At 38.6% G+C, this 10155-nt stretch overlaps 1 protein-coding gene across 3 annotated transcripts in view; it reads left to right on the top strand.

Annotated features, from left to right (window-relative positions):
• Nucleotides 1-10155, top strand: part of large1 (LARGE xylosyl- and glucuronyltransferase 1) — a 133339-nt gene that overhangs the window by 24491 nt on the left and 98693 nt on the right. For 2 of the 3 annotated variants that reach the window (XM_020608237.1, XM_020608236.1), the window contains one exon: nt 729-880. The exons of the other annotated variant lie outside the window; for it this stretch is intronic. The gene's annotated coding sequence lies outside the window, so the exon portion shown is untranslated. The remainder of the gene's footprint in view (nt 1-728; nt 881-10155) is intronic. 3 annotated transcript variants of the gene reach the window in all.

Here is a 10155-nt window from a genome sequence, read left to right as displayed (position 1 = left end):
TGAACAATTTGAGAAAATCTAATTGTGACTTTTTCTCAGAGCAATATTGCAATTATTGCAATTTTTTAAATTTCCTCTTCTTTTGTATACACTGCTTTCAAGTTATAAGTGATAGTAAGGAGACAAACCCAATATCCCTATACAAGACAGGTGTTGCTTAGGGTTTCTACCTCCAGTGTGAAAAAATAAGGGACAACTTTCCCCTACTCCATAGCTATAACAATACATGGCATGGAAACACCTACACATACAGTAGGTCTGCACAATTGTGGTAAAAATGAAGGGGTGTGCTGGATTTATAACACAAGACCAGATGAGGACATCCTAGTGAATCAGAGAGCAGCACAATGATAATTTTATCTTGATTATTTTGTTTTCATAATCGTTTGAAGCAAAAATTGTAATTGAAGTTATCATTGAAAATAAAACTTAAATACAAAATAAAATTTGATTAATCACCCAGCCCTGCCTACCTTATGTTATAGTCTAATTGTTGTAGTAGCCCGTTGTATCAGCGTAGATGTGTTGGTCAGTGCCTGGCAAAGCTCATGTAAGTAGGTCAAATCTAGTGAATAGTTAATTTCCCTCTATTAACTTCTCATGTAGAATGTGACATTTTAATAATTTCCTTTTCATCTCATGAGTCTTCTGCATATCCTCTCATTAAAGTCGATACTGCCAAGGGCATGTGCTCTTTATTTATTTTTATTTTATTTTATCTTTTACAGTGAAGCCTCGATATTGACCCAGTGGGACATCTAGAGAAAGTCACTATGCCCAGCTAACACCCAGCTGTTGTCCTCCAGAGTTTCCTGCCTGTTACTGATATACTTGTTCCACCATTTAAGACTGTCAGTCTGCTTCTGTACTACATGACACGGTGATATGTTTTTCCTTTCTCTTTAGCTCACAGCATTGTTTTATACAGGGTCTGGGTCCTGTTAATGCACAGAGACATGTTTTGTCATGGCAGGGTTATAAATTGTCATGCAGGCCTCTGAATGCTGAAGACATAGACCACCGGATTTCTGATTTCACAAGAATACCCTAGAGTCCAAATCTCGTCTCTACAGCTCTAATGACCTGCTTTTTGTTGTTGTGGTTGTATTTTGCATTCAGGATGTGAAGAAAAGGCCTTTGTACTAACAAAATAAATATCTTATTTGAATTTAGACAGGGTGATGTCATGTGAGCAAATAAAAATCCATTCACCTCCATTGTACTGGGGTGATGGCAGAATTGTCAGAAGCTGATAACTTGAAACATCACTAAATAGAAGCTAAGCTACTGCTTGGTTATACATTTGTGTTCAAAATAATAGCAGCGTGTTTTAAAAAAGTGAGTAAAGCTTATAATATAAGTAAATCCTTATAATAGCTTTTATTTCCATACACGCAAATGCATTGGGAACACTGCACATTCTATTCCAAATCAAAACATGAAGTATGTATGTTGTATCAAATTTATTACTTTACAGAAAGTGAAGTAAAAGGAATATTAGGCTGTTCAAAAAAATAGCATTCTGCATTTTTCTTTAGACTCAAACATTTACTCTATAAACTGAAAAATGCTTGAAGATTTAGCTTTCCTGTGAATCACTGAACTAATATTTAGTTGTATAACCACTATTTCTGAGAACTGCTTCACATACGTGGTGCATGGAGTTGACCAACTTCTGGCACCTGTGGACAGGTATTCCATCCCAGGATGATTGCACTACATTCCACAATTCCTCTGCATTTCATGGCTTTGCCTCAGAAACAGCATTTTAGATGTCAACCCACAAGTTTTCTATTGGATTAAGGTAATCTTGTTGGTCTGGAACCAAGATGCTGCTCGCTTACTGATGTGTTTGGGGTCGTTGTCTTGTTGAAACATCCATTTCAAGGGCATTTCTTCTTTGGCATAAGGCAACATAACCTTTTCAAGTATTTTGACGTATTCAAACTGATCCATGATCCCTGGTATGCGATAAATAGGCCCAATACCATAGTATGAGAAACATCCCCATATCATGATGCTTACGCCACCGTGTTCAGTGTACTGTGGCTTGAATTCAGTGTTTGGGGGTCATCTGACAAACCGTCTTCTAATTGTTACAGTACTCACAGGTAACTTTAGACCTTCTTTAATCACCCTGGAACTGATTTATTTGCTGAGTCTCTGCCATTTTGGCTATTCTTCAATCCATTCGAATGGTAGTTTTCCATTTTCTTCCATGTCTTTCTGGGTTTGGTTGCCATTTTAAAGCATTTGAGATCATTTTAGCTGAGCAGCCTAGCGACCTATCATTTCCTGCACCTCATAATACACATGTTTTCCCCTCTCCAATTCAACTTTTTAATCAAAGTACTCTATTCTCCTGAACAATGTCTGGAACGACCCATTTTACTCAGATTTTCAGAGAGAAATGCACTATAATCAGCATGTACAACATTTGCTGCCTCCTTAAATAAGGGCCACCTGTTTGACATTAAAGAATGCTTATCAGACAGAGATCAGGCACACGGTAGAAATAAATATATACAGTACATAGTAACAGATCTAATGAATCTTTGATTAAATAACACTGAAACAGCAGCTGTGGCTTTCAAAGTGTTTTTTTTTCCCACAAACTACTAGGTTCAAATACTGGAGGTCCTGGTTCGAAATTCTAAAATTGATGTGCATACAGTATTGATAAATGATATCAAATTACAAACTGCTGGAGAGAAGACATATCGCTCTGCTGGAGTTGACAACAACAGTAACAGCTTTCAGAATTAGCATCAGATTCGCAACAGCCGATATTACCTGCTGCTGCTGCCGTGATTTGTCATTTTAACCAGAGAAAGTGAAGCTGTGCATGCTGCTCATCCAGGTATCTCAACCTCTGGTCACTCACCCGTGCACCCAAATATTTTTTCATATTTACACACTATGCATCAAACGCTGCCCTGTAGAATCTGACTGCCATAAAGGTGCAGCACTTGGTGGCTGACCATGGTGGCTGGCTGACAATGTAAATTTTAACTGGTACTGTACTTGTCTAGTGTCCTGTACAGGTTGAAAATGAAACCCAGACAACACAGTACTGGTTTTTGTCTGTTTAAGTGTTACCCTCCTCTCTGATGGTCCTCAGCTTCCATGGGAAAGACACTAATGACACAATTTCTGTTTTTAGTCCTATGCCCTACTTTCCTCCTTATGGCACCATATTCTGTGTGCATTGGGAGGACAAGGACACTACCACACATAGAACATGACTAAGTAAAGATTTTAATCTTCTTTTTAAAGAGACATCTTTGTTGCAAGTCCACCATCATAATGATCAAAACCGATTTATTCAAATGAGATTATTTACTCTCACTAAAGAGTAAGTTATTGATTGTTCATTATGTAGGCGTTATGTATTTTGGACAGAGCCTATGTTATTTTGTTAAGCATATTTTTTTTAAAATTCAAGTTTTCTTTAAAAGTGAGCTTTTAATCAACCAACCAGCAGTGTAAAAGTGTGGAGTTCTATCTTACTGTGAAAAAATGGTGCTATAGTACTTCAGTTTAGACAACAAATGAGAAGTTGCAGCCAGAAAAAGATGAGGAAGGGGAAAAACACTAAGATGAATGCTTCAGTAGAATGTTCTTTTTGTTGTCTTCGGTCTAGCTTCTAGTTCAGAATTAACCATGATTAATTGCCTCACCTGGACAACTCAAGGCCTGAGCCCCTCCCAACTAAACACTAGTTCATCTTTAAGCTGTTGTGTAAATGTATAGTGCTGCTTTATATGAAAAGAAGCTCAGATGCCAAGTGTAGCCTGAAGATTTTGCCTCTGAGTGATAACCAACCACTTAACTCAGAGAATTGCCTGTCACAATGGAAACGTTTTCTGTGATTTAAGGTGGACACACAGTCAAGGACACACTGACTTCAGAGCGATCGCAAATCTTTTCTTTTGAGGGCACAAAGACTAGATTACAGGTCTCCATAGTGACAGATGCTTTGTGTATTCTAAATCAAACCTTGAAAGGTGAAGAAGAACTTGGGTACAGGAGCAATTTCAAGGGTAATTCTTGTCTATCACAGCTTTTTTCAGAGTAACAATAAAGGTATTTTACAAAATGTTAATTATTTCTTTAATAACTTTGAAGAAAGCACTAAACCTTGTGGGGGGAAAAAAAGAAAAGCGGCACCACAGGAATTTGCACGTTTGGACTCATACATGTATGTATTTTAAGGTGCTCCTGTTCAGAGATTCAAAATATGGGAGGAGAGAATGGAAACTGATACAGATAATCTCAGCTCCTGGTTTACTACCACTGTGATAGTGGGAACTGCTGCTGAAATATAATGTCAGGAGGAAGCAGGTGTAAAATTTGCAGCCCTGCTCTCAGTGTGACAGCTGTTAGCCATCTAAGACCTTGTTGGAGTTAAGAACAAGTTTGAGGAGGAAGAGGGTGTTTGTAAATTGCTCACCAGAGGAAAAAGTGAGGGACTTTTTCAGGCTTTCAGGTGAAACCATGCTTCAATCACTTGGCAAAATAAAAAAATGATTTGTCTGACAGGAGACTAAGTGATTGCGGCTCCAAAGTGTGTTTATTGGTTTCTTCAGATATATTAAACTTCAGTCGCTGTAAACTTAGTTTCTTCTGTGCTCACTCTGTCCGCAAGTACACAAATACAGGCAGCAGCCCCTTATAAGCAGCTATGTATTCAAATTAACACGGCTGCCACTGTGCTCATTTACATCATCAGTGTTGGAAAATATGGCACTGAATTGAAAAATTGCTGCTAGGTGTGTGACAAGATCTCATGCCATGAGATCTTGCAATAATAAAACGTTGTTGCTGATATTGTCAAACGCTGTTTGACAATATTAGTACATAACAGAACCAAAGCAGCAGCCAGTATGATGCAGTGTGTCAATATGTTCTCAATAGTCTGGTAAAAACACAACTCCCTGCTGTGTTTTAACACATGGGGCTGGGTTGGTTTGGGGGTGAGGGGTGAGGGTTCTACCACCAGTGTATCTGCATTGATAGATAAAAAAAACATTGTTTAACAGCTGTAACAAATGAAAATGCATGGTGTGTCATTATGGTGCATTAATTGTGGCCAAAATGTGGCAGTGAATAGCAGTGAATGGTCATGAGAACGAGGTCAATGAAAGAATCCTCTTCCTGTGTGTGTCCATGTCTTGATCGTACCCCATATGCAATTGGTCAAAGCACCCTTGCTGGATGATGTCACTGTCTGGGAGGGTGAAAATAGCATAGACGGTCACACACAGCTTCAACCAGAAGTTCATGCAAAGTTATAGGGTCTGAAGAGACTTCTGAAATCATACAGGAGAAAAGCCAGTCAGTGGAGTTTGTGGCAAAACCTTTTTCAGTGCTTGCAGATTGTTCTGTCTTATACTGCAAATGATAATTCATACTTAGAAATTAGAACTGAAGTGAAGTGTTTGGACCTGGGACAGACACTCTACTTTCTGCTGGCCTTCACAGAGCAAAAACATCTTTTTACCTTTATACCTTTGCCCTACTGTGTGGTCATATGCATGTTTGTTCCAGAAGTTTGATGGAAAATTGAGTCCCTTTCCTCCGTCAGTTATTCAGATGTCTGGAAATGATGGTGAAGGGCATATTCTGCGTCTGGCATCACCACTTAACAGGAGGTGCAGCTGTGGCTCACTGTTAAGGGCAATCTGGAATCAGACCAGAAGTGACAGGTTTAATAAACCATTTTCAGGCACAGTGTCACAGTTCTCTGCAGAAGGAAAGATTTCTCACACTACCTATTTTCTTCTTTTCTTCTTCTGCATGATAGGACCTTATTATATACCTTGATTTTGAAAGTGACAGGGTTTTGAATCAATATACATGGTGGTGGGTCCAAACACTGGTTTGCACTACAACAACAGAAAATGTCAAACTGTGTTTTGCTCTATTCAGAGTATAAAACAAAAACATCTCAAGTCCAAAGTTTGACTTATTAGGTTTTTCATATATTTTATCTGCCTTTCATGGGCTGCTTCTCATGTCTTGTATGTGCTTGTTCTTTGATCCTTCATACCACGAGAATGATTCTCCCAAGACTCATGTCCATTCTATTGGAGGATCCATGAGTGAAAGTAAATGAAGTCATCTTAAATGAAGTCATCCTTCATGGATTTCTTTTATGGACTGACATACCCCTTTATCAAAAATCAGTTGGACGATTCAGATGAAGGATTGAAGGGAAGGACACCTCATGTCTCTTAGTTTGCTTCCTCAGTTTTATATCCCCTCCTTATATGGGTAGAACTAAGATGCAAGGAAAGGACCACTGATTATATATCAAAGATGGACACATCCACCATGACATCACCCATTGGTTTTCTGAAGAGTGGTTTTGAAGCTCAAGTCTGGCCATTGCCATCTGTGGGGACCCTCCCACCTGTCACTTACAGTGGGCATGCCCAATATTATGCATAATATTTAGCTTCAATATAATTTAAAAGTTATATAAAAATTCATTCCAGTACAGTTCTCATGGAACAGGGGTGTTGCCAGACACAAAGCTCTACTGGGGCACAGGCCCCCCATTACTCAAATCACACAATTGTTTTCTTGAATGTCTGCTGCATGAATGACATGCATTATACACTGTGCTATATGAAATTCCCTTGCTTAGGCTACTGTTCAACTGCCATGCTGCTGCTACTGAAACTACTGGTGAAGGTAAAAATGTAGAGATATTAATCTTTGTGGAGACATTTATTTCAACATACATTAAGAACATTCACATCTTATATGTTGTAAAAGTCTGGCCCTGTATTGCACATTTCTTTGCATTCTTCTGCATTTTACAATAATAACCAAATTGATTGTCAAGCAGCCCCAGTTCATCTATCAACAAATCATTCATTTAAAGGAAAACACTTTTTGGTAACTCATAAAGCCACATAACTTATCAATGCTCCAGTTACTTCAAAATAGTGTTGTGCAATGGAAGGTTGGTGGTCCCACCTGTCTCTATAGACACAGACAGCTTCCTCTACACTTTCCCTCCCTGCCTCTGGTTTACCTGTTTATTAAAATGCACAAAACAAACAATATTCAGACTGTGTGACAAGACCATCAAATGTGATATAGGCTATTCATTAAATGCAGAATGAATCGGCCAATGTTAACATAAATCACTACGTGTGATATACTGTATTATGCAGTGTACAGTATTTGCAATTCATTCATTCCACATAGTAGGCTACACCGATAAACAGCATTTTAAGAGTAGTCCAACTGGTCATATGCATTGATGTACAGAGCTCTAATTTATTTTACATTCAGCATCTGCGCCTGGTTATGTAACTAAACTTCCGTTACCTTTTTTACCAACTGCAGCCAGGTCATACCTCTCTCACCCTCATCTCTCTAATCTTCCCTGTCTCAGCCTCATCTGAAGAACTTTCTTACGTCTATCTACAGTAGTCAGTAATGTTTGAGTCAAAATAAGATCATTGGTATTATTCAGAAACCTAATTTAGTCCCTGTCACTACCTCAGTCTATTCCTTTCTTTTGTTTTGTGCACAATACATGGATCGATGCATTACAGTGCACCAGCTATGATGTGCACGGCATGTATATATGCGCACCATGGTGTACAAACCCTGACCACTGCACCTCGGCTTGTGTTTTGATTTGGCATTGTATAACAACAAATCAATTCTTTCCCTGTTATCAGTCTAAATTAATCCACTGCCAAATAAAGCTTGGCTTGTTAAAACTCGTGTGTGTGTTTACTGGGGAACGTGTCTCAGTAAAAGGGGTCTAACGACACCTATGTCATAGAAGAGGACATTAGCTATAGAGACAAAAAAATGTTTTTTGTACCAGGCTGTAAACATTTTTATTTCTGTTGTAAAGGTGGCCATTTCAAAATGGGAGTCTATGGGGAGCGACTCCCATTTTGGAGCCGGCCTCAAGTGGCCATTTGAGGAACTGCAGGTTTTAACACTTCCACATTGGCTTCATTTCTCAGCCTCAGAGGCTGCCACTTAGAAAAGCCACAAATGAGGAAAAGTAAACCCATAAAAGAGATTTGGGAAGCAGCCCAGGTCTTCTTTAGCCAATGGAACTAACTCCAGCTAATAATCTGACCTAAGAATGGAACTTTGATTATGTGTTCAAAGATATTCTTTGGTGTGGGTGGTCTTGATCCTGAACATTCACATGAGAGGTGGCTGAAATATTTTTTAACAATCAAGTAAATTGACTTTGAGTTGAAATTATCACACTTGCTGCGCCCAAACTCCACGCTTCAGTATATTCACATTATTTCTGTCACAGAAAGTCACAGGTTTTCTGATCTGCTGCAGCTATGGTTTAATAGTGACAGATCATTTAGAAGTGTGCAAATATACTGAGGTTAGCATCAGAGATTTTGGGGATCCAACTTCATTGATGTAACACATCCTTATTGAGCATAGGCTCATATGAAGACAGGAAGCAGAACAGGAGCCTGTTCTGCGGTGCTTAAATAACTTTGAGTTGGGGGTCTCCCCATATATCATGGATGTCATTCTGGTGGGTTGTGCAATTGTACAGTAAGTCTGAAAGACAGAATAACAGAATTGCAATTGTTAAAGAACAAAAGAACAGCATTCAGGAACTGACTGGTTCATTGGTCATATGTTGGCATCAGAATTGTGGATGTGCAGTAGGGAGTGTGTGTGTTTTTATTTTTGCCAAAGCTTCATTTAAAGCTTGGTTAAGTTTAGGCAACTGAAATCTACTTTATTAGTGCCAGGAAAAATCATGTTTTGGGTTAAAATACTCAGCAATTGTGGCAATGTTACAAAGAGACCAATGTTGACTGCTGGTAGGAAATCAGAAGAGAACACTGGTATCTCATTACCCTGCCCTTACCCTTGCAAAGTTTTGATGCTACGTTTGCCTTTGCTCCTAACAGACACGAGTCATAACGCACACACAATCCCCTAGATGTTGCATGGTAATTAAACAAAAGTAGGTCATAATTAGCATTTAAATAAAGGGCAGATTGTAATTTTACTGGGAGGAACAGCTAGCCCACAAACAACATCTCAGGTAACCCACACAACACACTAAACAGTTTTTATAGGGATTGTTTCGTTGGTAACATGTAGTCCCAGTGAAAACTGTTTACTACATGAACTGAGAAGAACATTAAAAAAAATTTCATCCACCACAGTTGTTTTGGCACAATGACAGAAATCACAGAGACAGATACAGTGTCTCCAAACCCGGACAAATAAAACCCCAAGTATCTGCACAGCAAGAAACCACTAGAGGGAAGAGAGAAAATATATATTTTGTGATGTGGACAAATTTGCAGTTTAAAATACTTAGTTTAATGTCATCTGTTGCCATAAATGAAGGTGGCAATTATGACAAATTCTGTGAATTATTGAAATACAGCAAACAAGTGGAGCATATAGTGTTGAATTTGAATGGACCCTGACTTGGACTGAATTGAACTGTTCATTTTAGGAGCCTTTGTCCATTACAGTTCCCTGTTTGAGATGTTTTCATTTCATCTGAAGACATTTTTCATAACAATTCTGTCAGAACCATGTTTATTTCTAACCTTTGTAAATCTAGCATCTTTGAGCATTTCCCAGCACCACTGCAGTGCCTTCTTTCACAGCATACAATTCAATTTAGACACTCGGCATGTTTCCCCATGGCCCTTTTCAACCAATAAACCACTGCTCCCATAATCATCGCTCATCATTTATAGTGTCAACACACAGAAATGTATTATTGACTTGTGGATATAAAACTCCTTTTTTTATTAACTTATAGTTGAGCCACGAGGGAATGCTCACCATTGATATCTCTAGCAATGACTATAAATATGAAGCCAGGCTATGAATATTGCAATACATTTTGTACTGAGCAAGATTAGGAGAGGGTGGATGATTATAAATGTTTGTGAGTTTTAGGAGGGACTGGGGTTTTATGGTTTTATTTAAGTTAAGTTTGACCAAGGAGATAAATGAAGGAGTGATATCAGACTCTTGTTCATGCCTCATTCAATTTCAAAGTGTGGCTTGTTTCTGTTTGTAGAATGTGACTAGTTCTGGCTGCAGTGGCTGAGGGGAATGCCTTGGTTGTTTGGAGGATTGGCTAAATGAAGAATTACATATATATAT

Source organism: Monopterus albus, unplaced genomic scaffold (assembly GCF_001952655.1).
Source record: "Monopterus albus unplaced genomic scaffold, M_albus_1.0 scaffold92.1, whole genome shotgun sequence".
Classification (NCBI taxonomy): domain Eukaryota; kingdom Metazoa; phylum Chordata; class Actinopteri; order Synbranchiformes; family Synbranchidae; genus Monopterus; species Monopterus albus.
The sequence above is the reverse complement of the archived record's forward strand: the minus strand, read 5'-3'. Positions and strand labels throughout refer to the sequence as shown.